Genomic DNA, 17,764 nt, shown 5'->3' on the forward strand with positions numbered 1-17,764 from the left:
GAGCCAGGAGTGGGGAGAAGCAACCTGGAAGATTAGTCATCAGCCTGGGCTGATTCCGTCAAGGACTTGGGAGGTTAACTCGACCCTGGCTTTTCCTGGCAGAGCTTCCCAAAGAAACCGTCATGATATCCTGCTGCCACTGAGGGCTCTGGAGTCCTGTGGTACTGGTTCCACAGAAAGGGCACAGCTCCCAACCCCCTCACCCCAGTAATCCTCCCTGATGGGCAGGAGCATTTGAGGCTGATGCTCAGTATCTCTGGGCCAAAAATTTGAAAGCAGAAAGAGAAATTTAAGGCATCTTTGGGGGCCTGATGTGGAAGACAGTGGCCTCTTCACACCTACAAGGGCAGGATTCACATGCACTGCACATCTCCTAAGTGCCAGATGCTGTCTGCACCCCGACTTACTCATTTTATTTCTTCTTCAAATACAATATATCCTTGAGAGGCAGCGGTCGCTATCCCTATTTTACAGATATGGAAATGAAAGTTTGGAGAAGGGAAAATTTGCCCAAGGCCAGTTAGTATACCAGAGGATCCAATAAGGAAAGTATTGGTGTTCTAGCCAGTAATTTCCACAGGTTTATCAACACAGGAAGCATCCAGGGCACTAGTTTTAAAAGTGTAGATTCCCATGCCCTGTGTCAGAGATTCTAATTCAGTGGGTCTGGAGTGGGGCCCAGCAACCTGTACCTGTAATTTTAATGAGTACACCAGGGTGACTCTCACTCACGCAAGTTTGGGGATTAATGGGTTGAAGAGCATTGCCCCATTCTCTATTACCTGCAAGCAGGAGCAGTGGCCAACACCTGGAAATGGCTCTGCCCCAGGTTGCACTCTCGCCCTTTGTTCAAGGTCAGTTTCCTTTCCTAGCTGGTAACTTAATTTGATTGCCCCTTTATTGCCTGAATGAGATCCTTGTCACTCACCACAGTCTCCGAACATATATTGATATTTCAGAGCCTTGGGTGCCAAATCCCCAGAGCCGCCTTGCCAAAACTCTGAGTTAAATATCAGCACTTAGTCACGGAGGGAATTCTTCTTCGGCCTTGCCACAAGGTGGCCGTCACCTTTTCAGCATGTGCCACTGAAATTCGATGTGGTTTTCCTAACTTCCTGGGGCTAAGCTGCTATCCTCTGGGACAGGGTCAGGGAGTGATTGTGTTGAGAGCTGTTTTGTTGTGTGTTCTTTTGTACAAGGTCAGCTTCTAGCAATCATTTTTTTTCTGATCGCCTGGGATTGCTCTCATCTATGAACCTGTACCACAAGAAGCACAATACATCCCAGAAAAGGAAAACAAATAAGCAAACAAAAAGCTCTATCTTGAGCTCTACTCAGTTTGCAAGGTAACGGACACGATCTTACTGATCCCCTTGCAGCCTTCAGAATTGTGCTGCACATTAATTAGAAATCCAGAGCCCTGGAACAAGGGAAACGACTTTGTGCTTCAATTTAATTTGTTCTCATTTTTTGACAGGGTCAAAGTTCATCTTCCCAGTCTGAATCTGAAAGCAAATTATAGCTGCGTCATTTTTATATTGATGTGCCCAGACTAAAGACCTTTCGAAAACATTTCTTCTGGGAATTGATCTGGCTGATGGTGTTTTCTCTCAATTCCATTTAGCAAACACTGACTGCAGCCTTACAATGTGCCAAGAAGTGTGGTGGTTGCCAGGAGTGAACATAAAGGGAGAGGATGCAGTCCCTCCCCAGGGGAGGTGGCCATGGCACAGGAGAGGTATAGCACACAGAGGACAGCAGTTACTAAGCACCGTGAGCTGGGACACACGGCGGCCTTTGGCCACAGAGATCAGGGTGGGCTTATTGAAAAAGAGACTAACAAATTGGGCTTTAGAAGGTGATAAAAGCAACATAGTAGCTACCATTGCTGACTGCATGACCTGTGCCAGTGCCGTGCTAATGTAGATGTGCCACTTAATGTCACAACCACCTCTGGAATAAGGAGCAGAAGAACTCAGTGCTTGGAGATCAAATTCTGGCTTATCCACTGGCTAGCCATGTGACCTGGAGCAAGTGAGTTAACCTGTCTGATTATCAGTCTCTTGCTCTGTGAAATGAGGGTGACAAGAATGACCCCACAGGGTGGTTGTGAGAATTAAAAGAAATCACCCACACTGATGAGTGCAGAGGTGGGCTGGGAGGGAGAGGTGGAGAGGATAGATAAGGCAGGTTCCCACGGCTGTGGTCACCCAGTGAGATCACCCCCACTGTGGCCCTGGTTGTACTGAGCAGGCTTCATCATCCTAGGCCTGTCAGGCAGCCTTCTCTCTGACACCCCAGTAACAGCTCAAATAATATTAGCCATGATTATTGCTGCACAGCCAGTGGTGTCAGAGCTGGAATTTGAACCCAGGCCTGTCTCACTCAGAGACCCTTGATCTTAACCTCAATCTATTGCCAAGACAACTCAAAGTAGTTGCAAAAGCCAGTGTCTATGCACAGGCCTTCTGATTCTCTTACATTCTTTCCACAATCTGTACAAATGTTACCCTAAAATCAGAAGCCCTCCTCTAAGAACCCTGTGCCCACCCTTCAGGCTGAGCCAGGGGGTTCCCTCTGGGCTCCCCAGTACCCCGTGCTTCCCTCAATCAACTCAGTGAGCACTCAGAATTCCACTGTCAACTTGCATATCCATCTCCCACACTAGACCATGTGGTCCTAAGAGCAGGGGTTGAGAGCAGAGTTTGAACCAAAGTTGGGAAATCACCCCATGTTCAAATTTTCTCAAACAGAAGGTTTCCCTTTAACAGTAGCAGGTAGGAAATGTGTGTTAATAAACCATGGTGCTGGCAGCTTTAAAATATTAATGATTTCTAGAATTGAAAATGCAAATTGCTGTCTGGAACTCCTCCACTTGGCATTAAAGAGAAGGGCTTTGAAAGGACACCATGGGGAACTCAGGAACTGGAGAATGGCCTTGCTAGAAGATGGGAAGACAAATAGACATTTACCACCTTTGTTATCGCCACATTCGCACCATTAAAAAGCAAGAGCTAGTCACCGGGTGCTATTTGAAGGCATGGCTTTAAAGTGAGCAGGCTGGGCTTCTCCATCCACTTCAACATTCACATATGGGGTACCTACTATGTGCCAAAAGAGGGCATGTGTGGAGGGAGACAGTTAAGATCCCAGTCTGGCCCGGGTTAGCTCAGTCCACTGTGGGCTGTGGTCAGGGCTCTGACCTTGAGCAAAGAGAGGGCATGGGTTCTGGGGAAATTCTCAAGATGTGTGTGAGTGAAAGGGACTGGGACTTTTCTGACAGGTGTTGTTCTCCCCCTCAGTCCCTTAAGTAAAGAGAGGGGTGCTGTGGAGCCAGTTTGGTCCTAAGCATGATCCCTGGCCCTTCTCTCAAATCAAGAGCTGAGGGGAAGCTGAGTGACATCCACAAGGCAACTGGAGAGAGCAGAGGTGGGGCAGAAGGGCGGGGGCGGCGGGATGGGTGAGGGCAGGTCCCCTGGCTGTGGCCAGCAGCTGTGCAGTTACCCCACCGTGGTGCTGGCTGTGCTGAGCAGGCCTGACCATCCTAGTGCTGTCAGGCTGCCCTGTCCCTGACAGACAGGCTGGGCTTGTCACTGCCCCATCAGAGCTCCCGAGGTACTTCGGCAGCACAGCCAACTGACACCTGCTTCCTTTTGATGACGTGTTCGTAGTGTCAGGCAGTCAGAAACTGTGTCCTGGGAGGGCCCCCGTCTCCTAGTAGCCTACCAGTTCCCATTCTACATCCTTCTGTGTTTGTGGACCAGCTCTCTAACAATGAGCTTTGCCGCTTCTTTCCAGAAATCCGGAGGTATCTCCCCATCACCCTAGTGTCCCCAAAAAGTTGGGAGGCCTCTCCTGAGGCTTGACAGGACCCTGACTGTGGTCCCTGTGTGTCTGGCTTGCACTGTTCTAGGGGCTTTTCTGCTTCCTTCTGGCTCTTTGCTGTGATCTGGGTGTGTGACGTTACAAGGACAGGAAGCTCTGGATAAGTGAGGCATCAAGCTGTCAGGGAAGAGCGCAGGGTTTTGGAGTTAGACTGACGTCGCAGCTGCTCATCGTGTGGACTGGGGCCAGTGGCACGGCTCTTTAACCTGCCTGCAGGACAGAGATCAGAGTGCCAGCCGTTCTGCAAGGCTGGCAGGACCCAATGAGCTTATATAAGTAATGCGCCCCCTGGCGCCTGGCACAGAGCAGGTGCTCAACCACCGAGATTTCCCTTCCTTTCCCTTCTCCTACCCTCCTAGGAGCCTGGATCTGTACCCTGACATGCATGTATTTGGACCCCTTCTTTGCTGTGGTGGCGAATATGTTAATCCTCTTCCTTCATCCTTTGAAAAACGTCTTTCTCCTTCTCCTCATGCATGCAGCTTACGTTTTCTTACAAATCCAATCTATTTGCAGGAAGCTTTGTGAGTTCCCTGAGACACTGCACGTCTATTATATTGGTACTTCTTGTCCTGTTCCAAGGAAAAGACTGTGTCTGAGAAAAATTATTTGCTTGATGTAGGCATGTTTTCTTGTCTACTCACCCCACACCCTTGCCTGTTGTTCTGACCAATGTGGTGTAATCAGAGCCAGCCCCAGCCACTTACTGGGGCTTCTGATCCTCTTGAGCTTAAGTGTTTTAGAACTGGAGGGGACTGAGAGACCACCTAGCTCTGCCCCTTCTTGTGACAGATGGTGAAACCGAGACCCAGGGAGCAGAGAGCCTGGGCCAAGCTCACACTAGACCACTGGTCCTCTTCTCCTTGTGGCTGCACAATTTGCAGCCACAATGCAAATTAGAAGAACAGTTTGCTGGAGTTCTTCCCCAGAAGACTGAACTAGAATCTTGGTGGGGGCAGTCAGTGGGGTGTTCTGGGCATCAGTATTTTTACAAAGCTGCTGAGTGGTTCTAATAAGCAGCCAGGGTTAAGAACCAGAAAATAAACCGTGTTTCTTGCCAGTGTATTAGCCTCACATACCTAGGGGAAAGCGTGAAGGAACTGTCCACAGGAGCCTGTTTCTGCAGGATGGTTCACCAGGGAGGGCCCAAGATGAGCATTCCCCTCTGCAGACGCAGGGCACCTGACTGGGTGTTCTTAATCAGGTATTTCTATTAGTCAGTAAACATTTATATCAGATTTCCTATGTGGCAGGCACTATTCTACGTGCTTTACAAATACAACCTCATTTCCTCCTGAGGGCGTTCCTGTGAGACAGTCTGCTATGATCCACATTCTATGGACAAGAAGAGTGAAGCACCGAGAAGTGAAGTAACTTTCCTGGGCTCACACACTCAGAGAGCAGCGCAGTCACTGCGCTTGTGCCTGAGTCCCTGTTTGTTACCATTATGCTTATTCACCTCTGGGTTCTCAGGTCACACTTGCAGCACCTGCCAGCACCTTCAGACCTTCAGACCCTCCACTCAAGCCTTTCTAAATGAATGGCTCTGCCAGAAGGTGGAAGGTAGGACTGAAGGTTTCTGAAATCAGTAATACTGAAAGCTACCTTTGTGGAGCACTGTGATTTATACATCTCTCCTTACCTAGTTTCTGATGAAACCATGGCTGAGCCACTTACCTAGGCCATACAGCTTCAAACCCAGGTCTGTCCAGCTCTACTTCCATGTACCCCAGGTATAACCTGAGGTAGAATTTGTAGAAAGAATCCAGGTTTATCCTAGGAGTTTTTTCGAGGAGCACATAATGGCGTTCTATAAAAACACCCTCTGGAAACATATCCTGTGAATTAAATTTTTATAATTTATTTTATTCAAGAAAGATTCCATTTGCTGGTGATGGCATGGCCTAGAATTTAGGGCACAGGGTGGAGAAGTTATATAAGAACTGCTCAAATGTTTCTGATCTAACATGTAAAAATCCAGTTCACTGTGAGACCTTGGTCAAATCACTTTTTGTCTTAGAGTCTTGGTTGTAAATGGTGACATTAATTAGACCATACTCAGCTCTAATTGTCACTGTTCTGTGACTGCTGTGTGATATCAGACAGCATCCTTAACTCCTCTGATTTTTATGGTGGTAGAATCCTCCTCACTGGAACAAAGAGTAATTGCTACAGGAGAGTTGGTGTTAAGTGTAGCTGATTGCTTGTTAATCCACTTACAATGATGGCTGTTTTAAAATCCATTATTGAGGACTATTGCATGCCAGGTGGCTTCCCATGCAGATTTCATACCTTTTTGACATTGTCCTTTTGTTTCAGCCACGTTGATGAGGCTGCTCTGACTCACCTATTTTGATATGAGGACATTTTGACACAGCTGAGAAAATAAACCATCACACCTTCAACTTCTTAAAAAAACATTAGCAAATAATGTGGCACGGAGACATCTCAGGCTAGTTCTTCTCATCCCAGAATTTCCCCCATCCTTTATCTCCACTTCTGTCAAGGGGGTCTAGGGAGGGGAGAGAGGGAAGAGATTGGGCTCAGGGTGGGCTCTGGGTCAAGGCTGGGGATGAGGATGGCAGGAACAGTAAGGAATTGGTGGGAGTGAAGGACACTGAAGATCCAACATGCGATGGGTGTGGCGGGGGGGTCCGTTTCACACAGTACCTAGTAATTTTCAAAACCAATTTTACATTTAGATGCAGCCATTTCAAAACCGTTACATCAAAACAACCGTGTCAAAATGCCCTTCTCTGTCTGAGACAAAGAAAATGAATGCCAGGAAGATATGAATAAGACAGGGCTTCTGCCCCCAAAAAGCTCAGAGTCACCAGAGGGGAAAAGCGGGACAGAAAGAGAAGCAAATTACTATTATACTGCTGGGCAATTGCTATAATAGCAGAAGGGGCTGGGAGGGAACAGAGCAGAGAGTGACTCACTGCCTGGGGGTGAAGCAGGCTTCCTGGGGGAGGGAGTGACTGGGAGCTCAAGAAACATATGTAGAATGACTAATAATAGCCACAGTTAATTGAGGACTTACCATGTGACAAGCACTGTTATTAGTACTTTATTTTAATTCATCTAGTCCTCACAGCCACCCAATAAGATGAATATTATTATTCCCATTTTACAGATGAGGAGACTGAGACACTCACAGGTTGAGAGACTTTCCCAAGACAACACAGCTAGTAAGTCACAGAGCTAGAATTCTAAATCAGGCACAGCCATACCTAAGGTCATGCTCACCCACCCATCCCCCCGCCCCGCCCCAACGCGCCCAATACCCCCAGCCCACCTACAGCATTCTGTGGCCTCTCTCTGAGTGAACGACGGCTTGGGGTGAGGGAGAAGGAACACCAGCTTTAACGTTAACCAGACCTGGGTCTACTCTGCTCTCATCACTTGCCAGCTATATGACCTTGGACAATTTGCTGATCCCAGCCACCTCTTGAGTCTTATTCCTCTGGTCCTCATTCTCCCCAGCAGACATCACTCAATAACTGATAGCTGTATTTTATTGACATGGTAGATATGCGGTCAGCGTGAATGTATGGCAGGGATTCACAGCCATTAACAAGACAAAGTTCCTTTTGCCATGGAGCTAATGCTCCCAAGGAGCCAGCTCCGAGGACCCAGGAGCGTCCTCTGGACAGAGGTGTGAGGAAACTAGAAAGGTGTGAGGAGGTGTGATGAGCAGGTGAAACAACAGTAAGAGGCGAGCGTGGGAGGTGGGCAGGGGACAAGCGGGCTAGAGAGTGCCGCCTGGGTTAGCTTCGAGCGTATGGGGAAGCCGCTGCAGGACTGGGTGCACGGGCGTGAGATCCATCCGCCAGAAAAATGGGCTACAGGGGAGGAAGGAAGCAGCAGGAGGCTTCTGTGGTTGTTCAGACAACATGCAATGGGGGCGGTGTTGAGCTTGGGCACTGGCAACAGAAATAATCTCCCTGTTGAGTACCTGAATGCTTCATAAACTGTATAGTCCTGGGCATATGGGAGTTGGTTCAGAATCATTACTCTTATTTCTCCCTCATGACTGACCCTTCCTTGCCTTCCTTGGCTGTCGCCATTCCATAGTCTGTTTAACAAACTCGTGGGCAAGGCATGGGTTGGTTTGTTTTCTCAGCCCAGAACAATTCAGCTTCTCTGGCTCCTCTGAAGATGTCATGTTGAGAGAGAGAAAAAAATTACACTCTTTAATAGAAATACTTTTCCTTCATTAAGTGAAATCTCCAAAGCCCAGTAGCATTTTCTGTGCTTATATAAAAATGCCAGTGGGGATTTGAGATTGAAAGTGGTATTTTTATACAACTCAATGAAAATCTCAATAGGAAAGAAAGAACACTCTTCAAATCTGAGTTCCTCCAGCATTGGGCAAGACAGATCTTCCACTCAGGGTCAGGATCACATTACTCCCAGGCCTACAAGGAAACTTTTCCTGAAGCTCTTGGAGTGCTCATATATATCAGTTCTCTGCTTGGGAAAATTGTATTAATAATGTCCTTCCAAGGCTACAAACCATTTAACTTGAATTTCTGTTTGCACCTCAACTCTAATAACTTTGTACAAAACCTCAGGTATTTGTAGGCGTTTCAGTCAGACGCAGATGTGTGCAGGTGCCTGCACATAAGTACACACAGAATAACATCTCTTTAGTATAGCTGGGGAATCAAATTTCCCCTTGGGAGTGTCAAAAGAAAGACTAGTCTCCTGAGATAGAGAAGGTTCAAATTCCAGCTCAGAGTCTTACTAGCCTGGCAGCCCCGGGCAACGTACTGAGCCTCACAATACAAATCTCAAAGGGCCTGGCGAGACTTGGATCCTGATGTATGTAAAGTGCCTGGTACACAGTAACTGCTCAAAACGGTTCCTCTTCAGCCACCTCTTACTTGACTGTTGTATTGTAACCCATTAGAATCATCATCAATTTCATAACAATTGTTCTTAGTTATTAATACATAACAACCTCCTCCGCTCCCAAATTTAGTGGCTTAAAATGACAATTGTCGTGTATTTCCAGAGAATCTGCAATCTGACCACCCATTTCTACTCTGGGATGTCTGGGCCTTCAGCTGGCATGACTCCAACAGCTCGTTTTAAGGATGGAAAACAGGTTGAGAGCGGGCATAGGAAAGGGGCCCATTGGAACTGCATAGCAAGTTAAGGAACAGATCTTTTCTGAACACCTCCACTGGGCCAGGTCCTGGGAGGGGAAACACAGCTGTAAGACTGAGTTGGTGAGACCCTCAGGTGACAATAAAACCATTGGAGGGGCTGAATTTTTGTTCCTTGACAAGTGGTTGTGTTGGCTCCTCGAGTGACATCAGGCTTTGGAGTCTGGTGAATCCAGCCTTTACCGACTTTTATCTTGGCTCCCTCATCCATGAGACAAGGATTCTCATGTCTCTTGCAGGGCCAATGAAGGCCATGCCTAGCAGCTAGCTGATGCTCAACCAATGGCATCTACTAAAAGAAGGATTCATTCCGACTCTGCCTCTTAGCATCCCAGTGCCTGCCCAATGTGCCTGCATTGCCAGGAAAGCAGGAGAGGGCTCTTATTGTGACTAGCAGGCAGGCTGAACTCTTGCCTTTACTGTGGAAAAATCCATTACGAAGTCATTTGTCAAAGCCAACTGTTTAGCTGCTTTAATTTACATATTTATCAAGTTTGATTAGAATGTATTGTCTTAGACTTTCATCCCAGCTTTCACCTCTTCATGCCCTCCTTTGCTAGGGAAACTGTTTTTGTTGTTCTTGTTGCAAAAGGGCACTTCGTAATTCAATTTGCATTTGCTAATAAGCCTGAAACTAAACCTGGTGAGGAATTTCTGGGGTCTGCCAGTGGTGGATTCAAAAAGCAGAGCACACATTGGGGAAAGCCTGGGCACTCAGTTCTAGCTGGATACACTCATTCAACCAAAGGGCAACAAATACTATTTCACAAGTATTTACTGAGAACATCATGTGTGCCAGGCACTGGGAATACAAATTGTGAAAGAGGCAAAGTTGTGGCTTTCCTGTTGCTTACTGTCTAGTGACCTCACTTTCTGCATCTGTAAAATCAGGCATTTGGACCAAGTCACCTCTCAGTGTCTGTAGGTATCCTTTTGAACACTTACTATGCATCAAGTCATATACATAGACCTGAAGCATTGTCTCATTTAATTCTTACAAGATCCTTATGAGTCTGATACTATTATTATCCTGATTTTGCAGATGAGGAAATGAAAGATCCTAGAGCTCAAAGTCACATACGTACCTGTGGCAGGACTTGGATTTAATGCTTCTTCTGTCTGATTCTAGAATTCAAATTTATAACCACAAGTCTTGATCTTTCTCCTCCACTGGCCAGTTTGAATAAAGTATTCTTGCAGGAGAGCAGTTGAGCTCCTGGATGGCAGGGACAGTGTCTGATTTCTCAGAGACCAGCCCAAAGTTTGGCATGTGGTCAGTGTAAGAAAATATGAACTGAATTTAACAGAAAAGAAAGTCCTTTGTCCTCAGCCTTCTTGTCTGAAACCTCAGATCTTGAGCCTCTGCTCTGTTCTCAGCAACCCTGGCTGGCATAACAGATGCTGCATGCACTGCTCAGATCTTCAGGATTGGGTCCTCAGTTCCCAGGAGCGTTGGTAGCTGAGAGCACACAGCTGAGTTCCTCCCTGGGACTTGCACTCAGTCTTGACTGGGGTTACACCTTCCCTGATGGCAGGCCATATCCAGTATCCTATTGATTCAGGACACAGGGCCAGCCCCCTTGCCTCCTCAAACAACCAGGCAGGGCCCTCCTGGCCCAGAGCTCCTCGTGGAATTGTTGAAAGGCCCTGTTGAGTCTGTCCCCACCCTATTTCATTTGTACCTCTCACAAGCCTTCCCGAGAGCAATCTCAGTAAAGCTCCTGTATGGGAATCTCAGAGCCTCTGAGTCTGTTTCCCAGGAACCCTAACTTCAGCAGGTATTCTGAGTAGGTGGCTCTGGCTCTGCCTTTCTGGAGGTGTTTGTAGGGTGCTGGGATCAAGATAGATAGGGGTAGGGAGCCTGCCTGAGGAAGGAGCCTGCCCCTATTTATCTATCCTGCCATTAGCCTGCCCTGGAAGGCTGCCTACCTGCTCCCAGGCCTAGGTTCCAGCCCTATGGCAAGGAAGGGGGCTTTAGAAATTGCCAGAGCCCACAGAGCAGCCTGTCTGGGGAGAAAAACTCAGTGCTGCTCCTGTGACCATCAAGGTGACAACATCTTAGTTGGCCCAAGCCGCCTGTATCTCAGATCTGTATCTCATCACTTTTCAGCTTTTCTTCACTTCTCTGGCAGGAATCCACTGGCTACTTTCCAGGTGCCAGCCTGCATGGCCATTGCCCCAGGCAGCCCAGTGTAGTGAGAGGAGGCTGCTACCTGCCTGGACTACTCTCTAGCTGTGTGGCCAGGGGCAAGTCACTCGTTCTTTCTGGTCCTCTGCCCTTCTTCTTCATAGTGAGGGTGTTTAACTCGGTGATCTCACAGGCTGTGCAGTTCTGATGGCCTCTGTGAGTCTCCTGTAAGTCAGAGGCACCCTTACCGCTTTGTAAAGACAAAAGAGCAGTTTAATATGTCCAAGACATATTAAGACACCATTTGTGAAGATAGGGAGGTACACCAGAAAGGCTCCTGTCCCCAAAGCCTGACATTCCAGAATCAATGCTTCATTTCTTTTCAGGAGTATTTCTTTGTCATGTACATACTCTTTTCAAAGGTAATTCCTGTTCTCTTCTTCCAGCTCATCAAGGGCAGAACATTTGATCCCTAACCCTGAAGCATAATGAGTCTACTACTTAGCTATGAGATTTTAGGCCATGGGAGATCTGAGCCTAGGGGAGGGAATGGGGGTGTGGAGGATGCTAAGGAGTCTGGAACTGAAAATAAATCTTGCCAACACCACTATTTTCTCAGGATGGCCCAGAGGCTCAGAAGTGCAGAGCAGATGCTGGGCATCAGGCAGAATGGATCTGAGTTGTGGCTTTTGATCCTGCTTGATCAAGGCAGCAAATGATTTATGACCAGATGAGGGTCCAGACAGTGAACTGTGAATTCAGAGGAGGGTGAGGACACAGTGGTCTGGAGATGTCTGGAGAGGCTTTGGGGAGGAGTTAGGAAAATATATATAAAGTCTGAGAAACTGAAGGTTTGCTTGGAGAGTTAATGACGAGGCCAGTTTGAATCAAGTATAATATTCTTGTAGGAGAGTGGTTCTTGACTGGGGGCTATTTTGCCTCTGAGGAGACATGGGACACTTGGTAACGTCTGAAGATGTTTTTCATTGCCATAACTGGAGGGAGAGGTGTTACTGGCATGTAGAGGATAGAGGAAAGGGATGCTGCTGGGCATCCTACAATGCACAGCTCAGCACCCCCAGAACCAAGAGCTCTCCAGCTCAACATACCTGTAGGGTTGATGCTGAGGAACCCCATTCCATGGCTTGTCACTCAGTAAATGGCACCTGCTATTATAGGTGAAGCCATGTGGCAGGGATATAAAGTCTCTTGCTTATTGTTTGTCTTGTGAGCTAGAGATTATTATTCTCATTTTATAAGTGAGGAAACTGAGGCTCAAGGTAGATAAATAATTGGCCCAAGGTCTCACAGTCAATACTCTGTGGAACCTGGTTATGAGACCCAGTCCCTCTACCCAGGGAAGTCAGCTGACTTTTCATTTGACCCCCTCAGGGTACAGAAGAAACACAGGGAACACGGTCCTCCTCAGTGTCCCCCATCTAGCCCTTTCCTCTTGTTGGATCCACCCATCAATCACTGAGGCAGAGCTAACCCTGAATGTCTGGAATTTCATCAAGTCACATATCTACCCAAATGCATTTAGTGCTTCTCCACTGCCTCCAGGAAAGCTCTATTGATGTCTCCTAAACCTATATATTCTCATAAAATTATACTCAATAAATGTCTGTACTATGGCCATGTTCTTACTATGATTCACAGCATCCATTCCCTCTTTATTGTCTGTCTCATCAACAGAGTGATATCCTCACATTGCTGATAAAATCAGATAAAACACAGCAACATTAACACCAAGGTTGGCCCAGTCCAAGTCCTGGATGAACATCAGTTTCCTCCTTTCCTTCTTAGAGGAGGTGCATCTGAACCAAGTCTTGAAGGCTGAGTAGGAGTAAGCCAGACGGCCAAGATGGGGGCTGGCATTCTAGGAAGAAAACAGAACATGTGCCCAGTGTGGAGGTGTGGGAGAACATGTCGTGTCTTGGGAACCATGGACTGCTAGCTGGGGCTGGGGCCTGTGGAAGGGACTGGAGAGATAGGCAGCCACCAGCTACCAGAGACAGGGATGGTCTAGGCTAAGGGGGCTGGACTTGCTCTGCAAACAATAGAGAGCTGCTGAAGGGTTTTATGCAGAGGAAGTGGTATGCTCCTATTTGCATTTTAGAAAGACCATTTTGGTATCCAGGCAGAGGGTGGACTGGAAAGGGTGGTGCTGGCACAGGGAGACCAGTGCCAGGGCTGTTCCAGTCCTGAGCAAGCCCTCTGACTAATACCAGCCAACCATGCTGTTGTTGCTACAGCGATGTCTTGTTTCTCCAGCTTAAGAGTACTATGGACCTGTTTGGGCCCTGGAGTACTGGAGAAAAGGCTGAAACTTGTCTGGTTTAGAAACCCATAGTAGGGCATTTTCTTGACTTTATCATGCCTTCATGAATCAAGTCAAGGAAATAAAAAAGGCTCAGGTGTCAACAACAACAACAACAACAACAAATGCTTCCCCCATTGTAACATTCCACATTCCCCTCCCAGTAGCATTTCCTTCTTCCTTCACATTAGCATCTCAATCCCCATGACAAGTCATTGTCTGGAGGGATGGGGAAACAAAACTGACAATATGAACTTCTGGGAGACTTTTGTCCTCAGAGACCCATCTAGGGCTCTTTGGGGCCTCTTGGCATCTACCTCTACCAGCAACAGATCCATAATAACTGGCCAAATAGATTGAGATTCTCTACATCTTGGCTCCGAGATTATGGCTTTGGTCCTCATTGAAAGTCAGCATCAATAGATAAGATGCAAAGTTACTTAAGGTCTACATAGCAACTAGGAGAAATATAGTTATCTTCAGGGAGATGTCTATTATCTATTGCTGCCTAACAAGTTACTCTAGAATTTAGCATCTTGAAACAGCAAATATTTATTATGTCTCCATTTCTGTGGGTCAAGAATGTGGGAACAGCTTAGCTGGGTGGTTTTGGCATAGGTCTCTTGTGAAGTTGCAGTAGGCTGTCAGTCAGGGCTATAGTCACTGGACACTGCAGGATCCTCTTCCAAATGCACTCACATGGCTTTGGCAAACCTCAGTTCCTCTTGGCTGCTATCTGGGTACTTTAGTACCTCACCATGTGGGCTTCTCCATAGGCTGAGTGCCTTTATGACATAGCAGTTGGCTTCCCCAAGGGTGAGCCATTCAAGAAAGAGATATCACACCCAAGATGGAAGCCAGTCTTTTTATACCTTAATCTCAGAAGTGGCACACCATCACTTCCATAGTATTTCATTTGTTAGAAGGAAGTCTTTAAGTCCAGCCCACACTGAAGGACAGAGGAGTACATCTCCACCTCTTGAAAGGCGGAAATGAACAAAGAATTTGTCGATGTTTTTTTAAAAACCCTATAGGGTGATTTTAATCTCCAAAAGTCAATATGACGCAGTAGTTAAAAGCACAAATTTGAGAATCATAAAGACCTGTGTTTAATTCTGGCTCCCACATTTGCTACTTATGCAAGTTTAGGCAAGTCATTTAACCTCTCTGGATCTCAATTTTCTAATCTATAAAAGAGTCTAGTCTAAGAATAGTAGATATTTCATTGGGTTGCTTTGAGAATTAAATAAGATCATGCATGTAAAGTGCCTGGCAAAGAATAAGTACTACATAAATATTACTTAATTGCTATTGCAATGGGATGATATTGTCCTCCTTCCTAGAAGACAGTATAATATAGAGGTTAGGAACACAGTTTCTGGAGTCAGGCTATCTGGCTTGGGACTTTGGCTCTGCCAAATTAGCTGTAAGAACTAGGACAAGTCACTTAACTCTCTTGGCCTTGGTTTTCTGTAAAATGAAAATAAGAATAGCTAGTGCCTGGCCATCTAATAGGTATTCAATAAATATGTGATGATTAAGGAAATAGCAGATGATAGAGGGTTATAATGACAAAGGTGTGTCTGTGTATGTGTGTGTGCACGTGCATGCTAAGGATGCCACACAAAGCACGTTACTTCAAACACCTGCTGTTTAACTGGGGAGCCAGGTGTAGCTGCCCCAGTGTTTTTTGAGTGTGCCCTTGTACCCTTGAGCATGTCAGCCTACATGAGCTCTTTAGTTGTTCTATCTCTTATGAGTTGTTCTTGGTCTCATTGTTTGCATTCTGTTCCACCCTGGCTTGGTTCAAGCATACTTTCTTCTTCATCTGTGCTGCCTCCACCAAGAATATGTTTAATTGGCTTTGCACAGAGTCTGGAGATTTGGTGACAGGAGGGGGTGAGGTAGTCACCACCTCAGAGCTGCTGCATTACCTTAAATTGATTTCGCAAATGAAAGCTAAAAGCTAAGCAAAGGCGACCCATCCATTTTGCCTAAAGATGATTATAATGCTCTTTTACGGCCTTCTAAATGACAAAGCAATTTGTTACCTGCCTGCATCAACATTTGCTTATATTAGCACCCGAGATGCTTGATTTTTATTAGCCCCATGTTATCATTTTATGAAGACGCAAGGGCTCAGTAAAATTAGTGTGCAAATAGAATGCCCATTTTGCATTTCCCTGTGGTCAGCAGAAATGCTGAATGCAATTGACTTGATACGGGGTCAGGGGAGACATCCATAAAGTTAGCCTTCACCAAGAGCCTCCCTAGTGCCATTTATCATTTCTGGACTGCTGGGATAGATGGGGTCAGTGTTAGACAGTGTCTTTTAAAAGGGCTTGGTGATTTTTTTTAAGTGAAAAAGCAATATAAATACTAAGACAGCAGCTCAATTTCCATCATAATAAGATAAAATGAAACTCTCTTGTGTAAATTGTAAATGGAAATGCAGCAGAAGTGGGATCTTATATTGTTTTTACTGGATGAAACAATGAAACAGGGTAGTGAAAGGGGCACTGGCTGGGTGCTGGGACTTAACTCTACCACTGCTAGCTGAATGACCTTGGGCATGTCCCTTCCTTCTGTGAGCCTCCTTTCCTCACCCATAAAATGGAGTTAATACTGTCCACCTCACAGAGGCATGATAAAGATTAAAAAACATAATATGAGTCTGTATTTCTTTATAAACCATCATCTACACAAGTATTTTTATTTATTAATTCAATAGCCAGTCCTTGAGCACCTACTCCATGCATGGGGTCCTGAGAAAGACATTAGCCATACACCCATGGAAGTTGCAGTTTCTTCCTTGAGGAGCTTATATGCAGTCCAGGAAATGCTTAGACATCGAATTCCTCTTTAAATAATAACCTTCTTCAGGGCAGGTGAGCCTTCTCTCTCTCCCTTTGTTCCTAAAGGTGCCTAGCACAGAGCTGAGCAGAGTGAGTTCTCAAGACTATATTTTGGTTCCATGATATTTCTTGCTGCCTTTCAGGGGAAGCAGTGACTCCACCCATACTGATCACCCCAATGGACAAGCAAGTCCCAAGCCTTTAGAACCAGGTTTAATAGGGTTAATATTTTTAGTTTCATCTCTGACATTGGTGCAGTGACTGTTGGGATAAAGAACCACGTTCAGAATAGCATGTCTCCAGCATTTCAGAAGGAGAAAGCCTATTAATTATTTCTATTCTCTCCCTCCAGATCATCCTCAAACATTGATAAAATCCTTCAATTCAACCTCTCTCAATGTTCTTTCTAAATTTCCTTCAGGTAATTGTTGTGCTCTGTATCAATCAGCCCTTCTTCTGCCCACTGCTGAGTATCCTTCCCCAGATGTTTCTTTCTGGGAATGCCACCCTTGGCTGTTGCTTTTGTCTAATGATATCTTTGCACAATAGTTCAACTTTATTATACAAATTAGACTTCTGCAGAGACAAAAAGAGCTTGAGTTCTGATTTGGAGCCACATTTTCCTACTTTTCTGCATGCCTAATCATTTTTTATTGGATGCTGGATATTGCAAATTATACATTGCTCTGACTGTCTGGATTTTGTTGTCTTCCTTTAAAGAGAGTTGGGCTTTGTACATCAAGCATTTAAGTTTCTTTTGTTCAGTTTGATCCTTTTGAGACTTGTTTTAAAGCTTTGTGAATGTGGTGGTCTAGAGTAGTTTTTCCCTACCACTAAGACATTGCCCGTCTGAATTCTCATTCTCCTTGGATGATCAGTGAGGACTTCCTCTTTAGTTGTGGGAATTCAAATGATTCTTAGCCCTGTGTGACCCTAAGGACTGTGCAGTTCACAGCTCCTTGATCATTTTTTTCCTGACATCATGGGGAGTCACCCTATGTATGCACATCCAACAAAAAATCAAGAGAACTCCTGTACAGATTTCTGGAACTCTTTTTCTACAGCGCTTCCCCCTCTCTGGAGCTCACAGTTTCCCAACTACTACCTGCTGAACTTGAATCTCAGTGAGGCTTCTTTGCTTTGCTCAGGATACCCCTCTCTGCTCTTTGGTCTGGAAAGGATCATCAGGCAAAAAGCCAGGGCAATCATAGGGCATATCTCATTTGTTTTCCTTCTCTCATTGATTATCTTGCATTGGCTCTTGTTCAATGTCTGAAAATACTTGTTTTGAATATTTTGTCCAGTTTTTTAGTTGTTTAAGATAAAAGGGAAATGAAGGCCAGACAAAGGATTGGGCTCTAATCTCAGCTCCTACCACCACTTTTCAGCTGTGTGACCTTGA

General features: G+C 45.9%; 1 protein-coding gene across 5 annotated transcripts in view; it reads left to right on the forward strand.

Annotated features, from left to right (window-relative positions):
* LOC101147269 (AGBL carboxypeptidase 4) overlaps positions 1–17,764 on the forward strand; it is a 1,515,476-nt gene that overhangs the window by 1,354,696 nt on the left and 143,016 nt on the right. The gene's annotated exons all lie outside the window — the stretch shown is intronic.

This window comes from Gorilla gorilla, chromosome 1, assembly GCF_029281585.2.
Source record: "Gorilla gorilla gorilla isolate KB3781 chromosome 1, NHGRI_mGorGor1-v2.1_pri, whole genome shotgun sequence".
NCBI classification, from domain to species: domain Eukaryota; kingdom Metazoa; phylum Chordata; class Mammalia; order Primates; family Hominidae; genus Gorilla; species Gorilla gorilla.